The sequence below is a fragment of the Schistocerca gregaria genome, chromosome 1 (genome assembly GCF_023897955.1).
Source record: "Schistocerca gregaria isolate iqSchGreg1 chromosome 1, iqSchGreg1.2, whole genome shotgun sequence".
NCBI lineage: Eukaryota > Metazoa > Arthropoda > Insecta > Orthoptera > Acrididae > Schistocerca > Schistocerca gregaria.
In genome coordinates, this window is record NC_064920.1 from 672,839,512 (window position 1) to 672,854,373 (window position 14,862).

General features: G+C 43.1%; 1 protein-coding gene across 3 annotated transcripts in view; it reads left to right on the top strand.

Moving 5' to 3' along the window:
- LOC126362599 (uncharacterized) overlaps positions 1-14,862 on the top strand; it is a 426,970-nt gene that overhangs the window by 181,646 nt on the left and 230,462 nt on the right. The window lies entirely within an intron of this gene.

A 14,862-nucleotide genomic window follows, 5' to 3' on the forward strand; every position in this document is an offset into this window, starting at 1 on the left:
CCTGCCGTAGGTATTTAAACGCTGACGAGTGAGCTATTGTATTGGTTTCAACGAGGCGGATTCAAAGGAGCCTGAATTTCCTCTGCACTCTGAAACAATTCCCCTTTATATCCCCCTTCACCCCCCCCACCCCCATTCTTAACATAAATGTCAAAACGGCTGTAAAAGCTACCTAAGTTATTTGCCCCCTTTCCCTAAGAAACTTTTCTATGAATTGCAACCTATAGCCATCCCTCAAAATACTCAAAAGCTAATAACTGAACCCTAAGAATCATGCACACTATGCACATTCCAAATGTTCCTCGGGATCCTGTCATCTCTGAAAATTAAGGTCAGAGTATCATGTTAGTAGATGAGTGTAGATACGAGCCTCCCTGTATTTAATACAGGGCGAGGCAGCTGCCTCTACATATAGGTTTTATGCAACCCACAACGCCTTCAACAGCAAGATTTTCATATTCTCTCCCTTGCTATACACAAAGATTACTCCTACAGAAAAAAGAACATGTTTTTTGGTCGCGTATCATGCCATTTCTGGAAACCCAGAAGCTACTCTGTAGGAATCAACAAGGATTCCGGAAACAGCGATCGTGTGAGACCCAACTCGCTTTATTTGTTCATGAGACCCAGAAAATATTAGATACAGGCTCCCAGGTAGATGCCATTTTCCTTGACTTCCGGAAGGCGTTCGATACATTTCCGCACTGTCGCCTGATAAACAAAGTAAGAGCCTACGGAATATCAGACCAGCTGTGTGTCTGGATTGAAGAGTTTTTAGCAAAAAGAACACAGCACGTTGTTCTCAATGGAGAGACGTCTACAGACGTTAAAGTAACCTCTGGCGTGCCACAGGGGAGTGTTATGGGACCATTCCTTTTCACAATTTATATAAATGACGTAGTTAGTGTCGGAGGTTCCATGCAGCTTTTCGCGGATGATGCTGTAGTATACAGAGAAGTTGCAGCATTAGAAAATTGCAGCGAAATGCAGGAAGATCTGCAGCGGATAGGCACTTGGTGCAGGTAGTGGCAATTGTCCCTTAACATAGACAAATGTAACGTATTGCGAATACATAGAAAGAAGGATCCTTTATTGTATGATTATATGATAGCGGAACAAACACTGGTAGCTGTTACTTCTGTAAAATATCTGGGAGTTTGCGTACGGAACGATTTGAAGTGGAATGATCATAAAAAATTAATTGTTGGTAAGGCGGGTGCTAGGTTGAGATTCATTGGGAGAGTCCTTAGAAAATGTAGTCCATCAACAAAGGAGGTGGCTTACAAAACACTCGTTCGACCTATACTTGAGTATTGCTCATCAGTGTGGGATCCGAACCAGGTCGGGTTGACAAAGGAGCTAGAGGATCCAAAGAAGAGCGGCCGTTTCGTCACAGGGTTAAGCGTGATAGCGTTACGGAGATGTTTAGCAAACTCAAGTGGCAGACTCTGCAAGAGAGGCGCTCTGCATCGCGGTGTAGCTTGCTGTCCAGGTTTCGAGAGGGTGCATTTCTGGATGAGGTATCGAATATATTGCTTCCCCCTACTTATACATCCCGAGGAGACCACGAATGTAAAATTAGACAGATTCGAGCGCGCACAGAGGCTTTCCGGCAGTCGTTCTTCCAGCGAACCATACACGACTGGAACGGGAAAGGGAGGTAATGACAGTGGCACGTAAAGTGCCCTCCGCCATACACCGTTGGGTGGCTTGCGGAGTATAAATGTAGATGTTGATGTAGACCTTTTTGCGAGAAATTTAATGTAGCTAAATTTTGTACTTGGATACGTTATCAAATGGTTCAAATGGCTCTGAGCACTATGGGACTTAACATCTGAGGTAATCAGTCCCCTAGTACTTAGAACTACTTAAACCTAACCAACCTAAGGACATCACACACATCCATACCCGAGGCAGGATTCGAACCTGCGACCATAGCGGTCACGCTGTTCCAGACTGAAGAGCCTAAAACCGCTCGGCCACCAGCGGCCGGCGATACGTTATCGCCAGAGGCTGTAGTTTTAGAGTTATTAAAGAACTAATAGTTTGCACGTAGTCGAGTGAGAGACTAAGAAAATCTCGTACTTGGTTTTTGAAGGCGTTGCGGGTTGCGTAAAACCCATAAGTAGGGGCAGCTGACTCACCCTGTATAACATGGAATTTTACTGGACAGATGTGCAGTGCATGACTGACGCATCAAAAACTCGCCTATCGAGCACATATAGCAGCGTGCTCCCTTGTTGTTATCGCCTGTGGAGAGACTGCGGCCGGCGGAGGGAGTGCGAGTTTGTGCTGGCCGGAGGCTGCGCTCGTGTCCGCGGACTGGCGGTCGCTTGATGAGCCAATTTGTGCCGAGTCCACGCACTGAGTCAGCTGGCCTCCGTTACGCCACTGCCACAAAACCTGACCCGGCGGCACAGCTCCGCGTGACACGGTGATTAATCAGAAGGCAGAGATCAGCCGCTCATCGCTCAGTAACGCGATCGCGTGTCGTACCACTGTGGATAGGCTTAATCGATGCAGTTTTTTGGGAAAGTTTTCTGGGTTCCTCTCGTCAAGAAAATTGCGCTTTCCAGTTCTGTGGTCTCCAGCAGTTTCAATAAATATTTTCACTTCACAAATCAATTTTGTTTACTTGGGTAAGTGAACTTCATTATCTCAGTTTTTCAATACGACAGCAGAAACTAAGCCGTTAACGTATTTGGATTTGGCTAACATTAGGTACTGTGCTCCTTTGGTGACACAATATACCATCCACTAACAAACATTTTGGAGGGCAGTGAACTATTTTCAGTTGAAATATTATTAAAAAACTTTAATCAGCCACCTGTAGATTGAAAGGAGAAGTGTGTGTTTAAAACAATGTTTCATTACGAGAAGACTACTTGTACTATGATTTAATTAGATAAATGTCGATGTGTCAGACATCGTACTGTATTTTTGCTGCTGCATAAACCTCTCCCTGCATGTTCTGGCGAACTCAACAGAGTATTAATCATTTAGTTATGTGCGCTGTGATAAAGACGATAGACTTGTGTTTGGTAGGAGATATGTACAAATCTAACCCTCCTGCACGCACTTTAAACCGTTAAAGTGTGAATACATTTCTACTTGAAAGAAAAAATAGAAAATCATATTTTGTAAACAGTAATGAAAAGTCTTAGAGTACATAAGATCAAGTCTAAGATATGTTATTCCTGTCGGGTATAACTGGGTGTGCAGTATATTTGTCCCAATACCATTTGAAAAATTGAGCACTTAGTACGCCTCATTTAATAAAAGATTTTGTTGACACATTGATAAGATTTAAATGATTACGAAAAGAATGCACGGGGCATGACTTTTAAATTATATATAATGCAATTATTCATGGAACTCTCGGAAATAGTTTATTCTCTTGTTCACAGACACTTAGTGCATATGAATACTGTCTGTCCTTTAGAGCTTGGTCTTCTACATCTATACCTTGTGTCCATAACCTGAGGAAAAAGTGCATTAATTCGGATGGACGTAACTGGAACTGGTTATGTGGAACTCTTGTATTTCTTGCATGTCACTTCTGCCTCTACGCTGGCTGAAGGCCTATTTCTCCTTTACTCGTTTTAAGACGAATTTTAAAACTGTCACGGCCCCTCTCCGTAGGTGTTAAACAAGGTTTTAGATATTCATTTACACTGCGTGGAGCTAAAAACCTCGGGGATCTACGGCTAATAAAGTAAAAGCTTCGAAGCATTAGCATTTTAGTATAATTTACGTATTGCGATAAAAGTGAAAAGCATTCAGACAAAACAATGTTACGGTCGGATGTTAATGCGAATTAGGTCACTGAAGTATTCTGGCGTTATAATTAGACCGAACTATTTGCTTCCACTTCACTTGATTTCATCTCTTCCATGCGCTCGCAAAGGTACGCAAACGCCCAGTGATGTGTATTTTTACACAAACAGTATTTTCGATTTCACTTGCACGTACAACTACTTTTTTACATCAACATATGGTTTACGTCACCTCACCGATACTATAGAACAAACAAATAATCTTCAGACCTGAACTTACCTCTGTAAGTAGCTATACTTCTCCAAACAATGACGATAACTTCTCCTGTGTGTGCCGTGATGCGAATAGCAAGTCGCTCTAGAAGTGCCCAAAGCGCTCAGGAAACGGAATCACATGTCAGAGGCATTGGTAGCGTCGAGTACAGACTGCACCTACCGTCACTGGCTCCCAAAAGCAATTAACCTTACATTTAGTAGCATCGCTCTGATATGATGCAAATTCACAAATCATGTCATTAAAAAGTTAAATAATTTCATGTTAATACCTAGTTGATACTTTTCCAGACATCTTTGTCCAACGGGGATAGTTCACCTTATATAACGCACGATTAGACACTGAATTCAAAATCTTATCCTCTTTTCATTCCTCCTACTCTTTTTTTTTCTCATTGCCTATCAATATCAAGATACATTTACTACAAGCCGAAAACGTCATAAGGTCTAAATGCTCCATTTCGTCGTTAACTGACCTAATTACAAAATTAATAATCATTTATATTTTATTTTAAAATATTGCCTGCAAGAAGTCTTCACAGTCCTTCCCAGTAGTTTCACGAAGCAAAATTGGCATTAACATTCGCTGCAGCCATGATAACTTGGCAATCAAGCACAATTTGGTAGCGATCCACATTCTCCCGGTAACGTATGACCGGCCAAAGTGTACGACTAATGAAAGGCTTTGGAATCCCCGTAGAGTAATCATACTGATGTAATTTGAAGTTGAAATCATCAAAATGCAAACTACAAAAGGCAGAAGACTGACACACTTTATACACAGGTGATTGTGTGACATTATACAAGTCCTTGCGAGGATGCAGCAGTAACCAGGCTCTTATTATGCCGATTAAATGTATTCGACAATCATCCGTTCATTCATTCATTCATTCAAATAACATTGACTCAACAAGTCGTTGCAATTCGCTTGCAGAAATATAACTATAGTCGTCCATAATTGCGAAAGTACTGCCAGTGCAGGATTTTGTGTACAAACTGACCTATAGATTATGTCCCATAACTGTTCGTTCGATAGGATTTACATCGGGCGCACTTCAAACCAATTCTGAACAAATGTGGCCTGGTAACATGGCGTATTGTCATCCATAAAAATTCCATTGTTGTTTTCTGTTTTTTTTTTTTTTTACATGAAGTCCATGAAGGCTGCAAATGGTCTCCTAGCAGCAGAACATAACTAATTCCAATCAGTGATTAGTTCAGTTGGACCAGTGGGTACATGTAAACACAACCCACACCATTATGGAGCCACCAACAGCTTGCATAGGCGTTGTTGACATTTCGGGTCCACGGCTTTGTGGAGTTTGCGCCACACTCAAACCCCACCATCAGCTCTTACCAACCGAAATCAAGACGCCTCCGACCAGGCCTCGATTTTCCAACCGTCTGCATTCCAACCGATATGGTCACGATCCCAGGAGAGGCACTGCAGACGATGTCGCGCTATTAGCAAAGACCCTCGTGTTGGTCGTCTGCTGACGTAGCCCATTAACGCCAAATTTCGCCGCACTGTCCTAACGGATACATTCGTTGTACATCCGACATTGAGCTCTGTGATTATTTAACGCATTGTTGCTTGTCTGTTAGCACTGTCAATTACGTGCAAACGCCGCTGCTGTCGGCCACTGTGTTGTCCGTGGTGAGTGGTAACGCCTGAAATTTGGTATTCTCGGCACAGTCTTGACACTGTGGATCTAAGAATATGCAATTCTCTTTCAAATTCTGAAGGTGGCAGGGGTAAAATACAGGGAGGAAAGGCTATTTTCAATTTGTACAGAAAGCAGATGGCACTTATAAGAGTCGAGGGACGTGAAAGGGAAGCAGTGGTTGGGAAGGGAGTGAGACAGGGTTGTAGCCTCCCCCCATGCTATTCAATCTGTATATTGAGCAAGCAGTAAAGGAAACAAAAGAAAATTCGGAGTAGTGAAACGTCCCCTTAGAAAAATTACACAAGACTGGTCTACGTGAAACATCCTCTTTGAACAATTATACACGAATGTGCTTAAACTGACACACAATAGTTTTAAGCGCAACGCAATCTGACTTTCAAAAATCCCTACGACGAATGGCCCTGACTAACATTAACCTATACCTTTCACAAATCACTTACCTCACCAAAAATCTTCGTTACTCGAACTACTGCAATACAGCGAGCGCCACTACTGCCAGCTAACTAAAAGATTCAAACTACGGAAGTCACTAACTACTGATAGGCACAGTTAGCAAATGAAAGATTTTAATAGGGAACAAACAATGTATTTACCTTTATAGTCATAATATATATATCAGTTCATGACACCAATTCTTACAAATTTCAAAACTCCGCCATCTCTCTCCCCACGTCCACCACTGCTGGCGGCTCACCTCCAACTGTGCAATGCTACGCGCTGTTAGCATCCAGCTGCCGCTGCTCAACACTACAATGGCAGACAACAATGCAAAACTAGCCACAGACTGCGCACAGCACAGCCAGTGATTTTTCATACAGAGCGCTATGTGGCGTTACCAATAAGAAAACCTAAACAGCCTACTTACAGTAGGTATTAAAATCCATGGATAAGAAATAAAAACTTTGAGGTTCGCCGATGACATTGTAATTCTGTCAGAGACAGCAAAGGACTTGGAAGAGCAGTTGAACGAAATGGACAGTGTCTTGAAAGGAGGGTATAAGATAAACACCAACAGAAGCAAAACGAGGATAATGGAATGTAGTGGAATTAAGTCGGGTGATGCTGAGGGAATTAGATTAGGAAATGAGACGTTTAAAGTAGTAAATGAGTTTTGCTATTTGGGAAGCAAAATGACTGATGATAGTCGAAGTAGACAGGATATAAAATGTAGACTAGCAATGGCAAGGAAAGCGTTTCTGAAGAAGAGAAATTTGTTATAGATTTAAGTGTCTGGAAGTCGTTTCTGAAAGTATTTGTATGGAGTGTAGCTATGTATGGAAGTGACACATGGACGATCAATAGTTTAGACAAGAAGAGAATAGAAGCTTTCGAAATGTAGTGCTACAGAAGAATGCTGTAGATTAGATGGGTAGATCATGTAACTAATGAGGAGGTATTGAATAGAGTTGGGGAGAAGAGGAGTTTGTGGCACAACTTGACTAGAAGAAGCGATCGGTTGGTAGGACATGTTCTGAGGCATCAAGGGATCACCAATTTAGTACTGGAGGGCAGCGTGGCGGCTAAAAATCGTAGAGGGAGACCAAGAGATGAATACACTAAGCAGATTCAGAAGGATGTAGGCTGCAGTAGGTACTGGGAGATGAAGAAGCTTGCACAAGATAGAGTAGCATGAAGAGCTCCATCAAACCAGTCTCAGGACTGAAGACCACAACAACAACAACGATATCCGAAATGGAATGTTCAATGTGGATAGCTCCAGCTACCACTCCACGTTCAAAGTCTGTTAATTCCCGTCGTGCGGCCATAATCACGTCGGAACCCTTTTCACATGGATCACCCGAGTGCATATGACAGCTCCACCAATGAACTGTCGTTTCATACATTGAGTATGCGATACTATCGCCATCTGGATATGCACATATAGTTACACCACGACTTTTGTCACCCTCCTTTCTAAAATAAAAACTATAGTGTATTTCAGTTTAAAGCACTGCAATCATTAGTGAAATACTTTCAGTCTCGATATTCCACTTATTTAGCTGATATGCTTTTCTTCGTTAGCTACTGGTTCACAGTGATGACGAAAAAACCGTTACCTTGAGTATAGGATTTTTGATCCGTGGCTCATATATTTTCTGTGGAAAAGTAAAGCTAGTAAGAGTTGTAATCAGAAAGAAAATTGGACCCAGTTCAAGTCGCAAACAGAGCATTTAGTTGCAGCTGTCAGTCCGCATGAATTATTCCTTTTGGAATAGCGCTAAAATGCTCCATTTCTTTCTTGGTAAACTGTCAGTCAATAAGGCTGATCATCCTGCCTGTCGATGAAAGTGTCAAATGTAAAACTGTATCACGTAGATAGAAAAGAAAACTGATTGAGAAATGCTGTGCTGTTACGCTCAGATGATGAAACAAAGGAAAGCATACGTTGCAAAACCGGTGCAGGCACATACATGCATCTTGAAAAGCACCAAGGTGATCACAGAGCTTAACGACTCCATACGATGAACAAATCACCGTCAACAATGTGTAAGAATAATTCTGTGATCTGATAAGACATTGAAAAAGGTTATGGAACTCATCCGACTAAATTTCCTCGGAACCTGATCAAGAATTCTACGAGGCTGTCATCTCCCTCGGATCATACAATCATCCCATGAAACTTTCTTTTGCTTTACCACATTGGAGGAGACTGAAATCTGGAACCTCTCTGTCTCATTTTCAGCTGACTAGGATTTGTATGAAAACTACAGAGAATTGTACAAGTCCATGCAAGCCCTGCTAACTTGCTTAGAGAACTGAGGCTGTAGTAAATAATCAGAACGCTGAAGTTCAAAGTTTCGTTGTAGTCCAAGGAGGAACCGAGATTTACTCTCAGCACGACATAGGAAGGCAGTTAAGAACTAGACACAAATTATCAATGAGCACATGTGCTCTAATAGTAGCGAGTATCAAATAAATTGCTGTGACTGTGACCGATATTACAGGTCTTTTCGACATATGTTTCAGGGGGCGTATGTGGCTACAGGATAGGGCTGGTCATTCTATTCATTGCATCAAGAGAAATTTGCACATTTTAGATGCTGCAGCGAAGCGTTGTTTCCTCAGTTGATTAGAGGGATTAAAGATTCATAAAAAATAGAAAGAATCAACGTAGAAGAGTTCTCAGCGTACAACAATGCACTAGACCTGTCGTTCTCTTTATCTGTTTTCTGACCGCAATCATAGGATGTTCACTTTCACATTTTTCTACTCGTGAGGGACCAGGTAGGCCCTGTAGCGTGATTGGTGGCCGCATCGCAAGCTAAGTTACTTCTCCTATTGTCACAGAGGGCAGTGTTGTTTTGCATTTTATTTGCATTTTTACGGACTATGTTGTTATCCTATGCGGAGATACTGCCATCATGCCCTCACTTCACATGCGCTGAATTGTTCCTTGCATTGTAACGGTGTTTTTGTCATCCAGTTTTTTGCCGAGTTATGTTTGCTTATCAGTAAATTCACCCCTTCTTTTTTAATTTTTATTACTTCTTAATATTTCTAATACTTCACATTACAGACTGCCGTTATGTTATTACATTTAGTCCTGTGAGGTGTATTATAAGCAAGTGCTGTCGAACCGAAATACGTGCTTGGCACAGTGGAGATATGAGATGTATAGGTCACAACTTTATGACTAGCTCTCAGGTGTGATATCTATAGCTGCAAGGTGGTAACCTATATGGGCTACGCTCGTTAATTGCAAATAATTTTTGGGGATTGAGTTTCGTGCGGGACTCTACTCAAGGAGCAAGTGGCGGGAAGCCAGCAGCGCGTTAGCCCAAAGTTCGAATTCTACAACCTACAGCACCCCATGGATGTTGGCACCCCAGGGCGATCTCTAGCGGCAGGGCTATACAGGGTGAAAAGTATTTAAGCCGACAAACTATGGGAGGCTGTAGGAGACATCAAAACAAATATTTTTTCGTAATGTCATTTTTCCTATGAGGATTATTTAAACTTGTGGAGGCCTTATTACGCTCTTCAGTTGTTAGAGGGCGTATTACGCTCTTCAGTTGTAGGCAACTGCTCTCCAGCATTGTAGTAGTGCATTGTCTCTGTTTACTAATGGAGCGATACAGCTGGAGTGAGTACTCCGATGCGGTTGGTGCGTACTACGTAGCGCACCACAACGGACGATCTGCACAGCGGGTTTCTACATCTACATCTACATCTACATCCATGCTCCGCAAGCCACCTGACGGTGTGTTAAGCACTGGTTTGCTGTATGCCACATATGGATTGGAAGAATTTTGTTTATCACCAACACTATCCTAATCGCCGTATCCCGCATCATACGACCTCTGCTGTTGTGTACCAACGTCTGCATGAGACCGGGTCATTTTGCAGATTACCTGGACAGGGATGCTGTCGCACGGTAAGAACGCTGCAAGTTGAGGAAGCTGTCTTGCAGCACGTGGAGCGGGATTTTTCAATCAGCACTCGTGCAATTGCACGTGAAAAGGGGACGAAACAGACAAATGTGAGAACAGTCCTTCGAGAGCAATTGTTACGTTCATTTCACTTATAGCGTGTCCGCAACCTGGAACCAGTTGATTATCCACCCAGAGCACAGTTTTCGCAGTTGTATCTGGAACAGAGTGAAATGCATCCTACATTTCAATCCTCTGTGTTTTTACCGATGAAGCAACGTTCGGGGGGGGGGGGGGGGTGATGGAGTCTTCAACATGCACAATTCGCATGTTTGGAGTGAGGATAACCCACACGCCGCAGTTACTAGCGCTCATCAAGTGCGGTTCTTCGTTAATGTGTGGGTCGGTGTTGTTGGGGGTTGTTTAATTGGGCCGTATCTGCTACCTAGTTGTTGTCTCTTGGTCATAAAAAAAAATGGAAAATGGTTTGTTGGTTTAATTAATTTGCCGCCAGAGAAATCTTCCTCTACCCGTTTAAATATTCCTCATAGGAAAAAATGACATTAGGGAAAAATATTTGTTTTGATGTCTCCTACAACCTCCCAGAGTTTGACGGTTTAAATACTTTTCACCCTGTATACCGGCCTACAGGCAGGCGGCTTTTCCCTCAGAACACTGCGAGGAGAGCAGAACGTCTCCCTTAAGTGAAGGGCCGTGTCGCCCCGGTTTCACAAAAGCGTCGCGGGCATTACCAGGAAGGAATGTAGTTCCTCGAATCCCTCACTCTATATTTTTTGAGCATGGGACAGAGGAGCGGAATGTGCCCGTTTAGACGCTGGCGCCAAGGAAGCGTCTGGAAAGTTCTTCGGACGAGCGGCGACTCTCACAGGCGACCGAGATTGGCCAGATCGACGTGACGTAAGCGGTGTTTCCCGCGCATTCACAGTCGAGCGGGAGTAGCGCTCATTGGTGAAAAATTTGTTAAAATGTTGCGATTGGACAGCCACACTAACGGACCGGCACGCCGAGCAAGGTTTTTGGTAGAGAGGGCACACTTGCGTTTCAGCGCCCGTCCAATAAGGACACAATGCTCTGTGCCGGGCGATACAGAGTCTTGCGGACTAGCTGTGTACCTTATCGCGGAATTTTGTTGCGTCCGCGCCGCTGTGGTTGCAGAGACATCGCACCTGATCGGCATAGCAACATGACGAGAACAGGCGGCTGGGGACCCTGCCGTGGAGCAGAAGAGCAGAATAGGTAATATACGCTGCTCCAGCTGTAGCACGATCAGCTCTGCAGTACATAGAAGTTTAACAGGTGGTCATTGGCCTATTGAGCATAGCAGCACATTCTCGCATTATTTCCGTGATTAGATACAGATGTAAAGTTCGTGACCTAGAATCTTGTGTTGTGATTCAGGTAAGGGGAAGTGCCAGTCCGCATCGCTAAGTTTTATAGTTGTAGATTCATGTTTTACTCCTTTCTGTTTATTACGATATTAATCTGCCCACACTGAAGAGGCATCACCTCATTAGTTCAGTTTGTTCGTATATGTAATTGTCAAATGGAATAAATCTGATTATCTGTCGCGATATTTCAGACTACACATATATAGAAACAGCTAACAGCAACTTTTTCCTAAACTAAGTCACAAATTTTGATGGAGTTGATTTTCTATAGGACAAGCGATCTCACCCAATCCGATTCTTCAACTGAGGCCGGGATTGCATAGTCAGATGTCATTAAGAAATAAGAATGGCATTGGGGGAATTTATAATAGAATCCCGAGTTCAGCATATAGTTCATTTGTACATCGCTCCACGGTAGGAAAGGAAACTCAGAGGTCGCTTCCCATAGCGCGCAACTCATATATGTCAAAAGTTGACCACTGTGTGTAAGCGTGCTCAGAGGCTACGTTTATGCATTTTCCCCTCTTTTGTGTTGGGTAAGGGATACGATTTTCTCGAGCTAAAAAAGTTTTAACCATCGACTTCCAAGCCAAGGGGAGTAACGTTTCCGAAACGGCGAAGTTCGTTCACGTCTGGGGTGAACATGCGTACATGTGTCACGGGCGAACTGACGATCCTACTGCGAATAGCTTTCACGAGTTCCGTGCGCCAGTTACGTCCTATGACAGCGCACGAAGTCCAACCGAGATCTTACAATGGAACAGCTCACGGTCCAAATAAACAAGCAGATAACCAGACTCCGGTCCATCACAACTGAGTAACGAGTCCTTCTGAGTATCGGAGTCAAAAGCTGTAGGTGATGTGTTAAGCTATACACATATCGGAGTACCCTCGGATTCGCTCTTGGAAGAAATATTGCTGAACAAGCACGCTACAGCCACTGGACCAAGAAATCAGTGTGGTTGGCTGCCTCGGAGGGAAGATTTGGGAGATTATGAATCTAACAATCTGAAATCGATCGTCTCAAACCTAACCATATAGTGCTTAGCTGGACGCTTCAGAATCACTAGAAATCTTCCTCCCCTAGTGCAAACGCATTTGGGCACTCAGCAAAATTCTAGGAAGATCAATTAGCGTACCATTTTCGCTGAAACTGTGTAAAATGAACTGGCATTAATCTTTGACCATGAGGCTCACATCAACAATGAACTTTGTCGCAGTTTTTAAGACAGTGTCTGGAGGCAATGTATATCCATACTAGCGGCTTCAAAAGCAATGATTCTGTCGGAAGCGCGTACCGCACACCATGTTTGCAGAAGTCGGCGCTATTCAAATTACCAGCGGAGGCAAGTATCATGACCGCAGCGCCTAAGACCGCTCGGCTACCCCGCGCGGCTCAGAGTAGCACTTGCAACCCATGTCCACAATTATTTGGTGGATGTATCCCAATCTCTGTCTTCCTCTACAGTTCTTGCCTTCTACCGTTCCCTCTAGTAGCATGGAAATCATTTCCTCGTGTCTTAACAGATGTCCTATCATCCTGTCCCTTCTCCTTATCAGTGTTTCCCACATATTCCTTTCCTCTCCGATTATGCGCAGTACCTCCTCATTCCTTACCTTATCAGTCGAGCATTCGTCTGTAGCACCACATCTCAAATCCTTCGATTCCCTTCTGTTCTGGTTTTCCACAGTCACATCTTTCACTACCATACAATGCTGTACTCCAGACGTAAGTTCTTAGTAATGTCTTCCTCAAATTAAGGCCTATGTTTGATACTAGTAGGCTTCTCTTGGCCAGGAATGGCCTTTTTGCCAGTGCTAGTCTGCTTTTTATGTCATGGGTTATTTTACTGCCTAGCTAGCAGAATTCCTTAACTCCATCTACTTCATGGCCACTAATCCTGATGTTAAGTTTCTCGCTGTTCTCATTTCTGCTGCATCTCATTTCTTTCGTCTTTCTTCAATTTACTCTCAGTCCATATTCTGTACTCATTACATTGTTCATTCCGTTCAGCAGATCACGTAATTCTTCTTCACTTTCACTCAGGATAGCAATGTCATCGGCGAATCGTATCATTAATATCCTTTCACCCTGAATTTTAATTCTATTCCTGAAGCTTTCTTTTATTTCCATCATTGCTTCTTCGATGTACAGATTGAACAATATGGGGGAAAATCTACATCCCCGTCTTACACCCTTTTTAGTCCTAGCATTTCGTTCTTGCTTGTCCACTCTTATTGTTCCCTCTTGGCTCCTGTACATATTCTATATTACCCGTCTCTGCTATAACAGTTCTTAAAAATTTAACTGCCTGTTTGACTGAAAACATTGTAAACAGGATTATCGAAGTATCGGAGCCAATGAGTGAAGAAGGCTATTCCGTTAATTTTTATTGGGATTACCGATATGTCGCACACACACTCGTGACAGAAGTCTGATAACTGGAATGGGAGGAAACAACAAGACGCAAAGGCAAGAAGTACGCAATAATTCACGTGTCGGTCTCGTACCCCACGAAAACTCATAGAAATTCAGTGCCTAGGCAGCTCGAATCTCGAATAGCCAGGCCCAAATGGAAGTTTCCGTAAACGTCTTCTCAGGCTGCACATCGTAGAGATACCTTTCTGATCTTGCCTAGAAGAAAAGGCCGCAGATGACATTTTCTCTGAATGCTCCAGACTAGCTGGACTACTAAAATCCTTTTACAACAACTCGTGAAGCTTGATCTTCCATTGCCAACGTGCATGACGGCTTTGTTAGCAGCACGGGATCATACACTTTTCCACCCGATGTACAGATTTATCGTTGCCGCAAGCTTCCACATCTAAGACCAATATATCAATGACAAAGGACTGCACAAAATTTTTCTGCAACATTTGAGAACAATGATTGTATGGTATTATTTTATCTCAGTTTATTTGGTATCTGTTCGGATCCATTCAGCCATCTCGATAATGGAAAGACGATAGGACACAGTATTGGAGACGATTTTCTTGTCAGTTACGATGATACGAACGTACGGATACCGTAACAGCTAGTCCCCAAGTGAAGATTATAATGTGTTGTGTTGCTTGAGGTTTTCCCGACGGACATGTTGTATATTTGGTTCTCGGGCGAGACGTCGGATGTCATAGTGAAAACTCCACAATATTTCATCAGCGCAACTGGTCGACATCTTCAGGTGCGACGAACACACTGAAAATGTCGCACCTAAAGATGTCGGCCAGTTGCGCTGATGAAATATTGTGGAGTTTTCACTATGACATCCGACGTCTCGCCCGAGAACCATATATACTATAATGTGTTGGTGTATCGGTAACTACGTATGTTCTGTCTTCAAGGTGT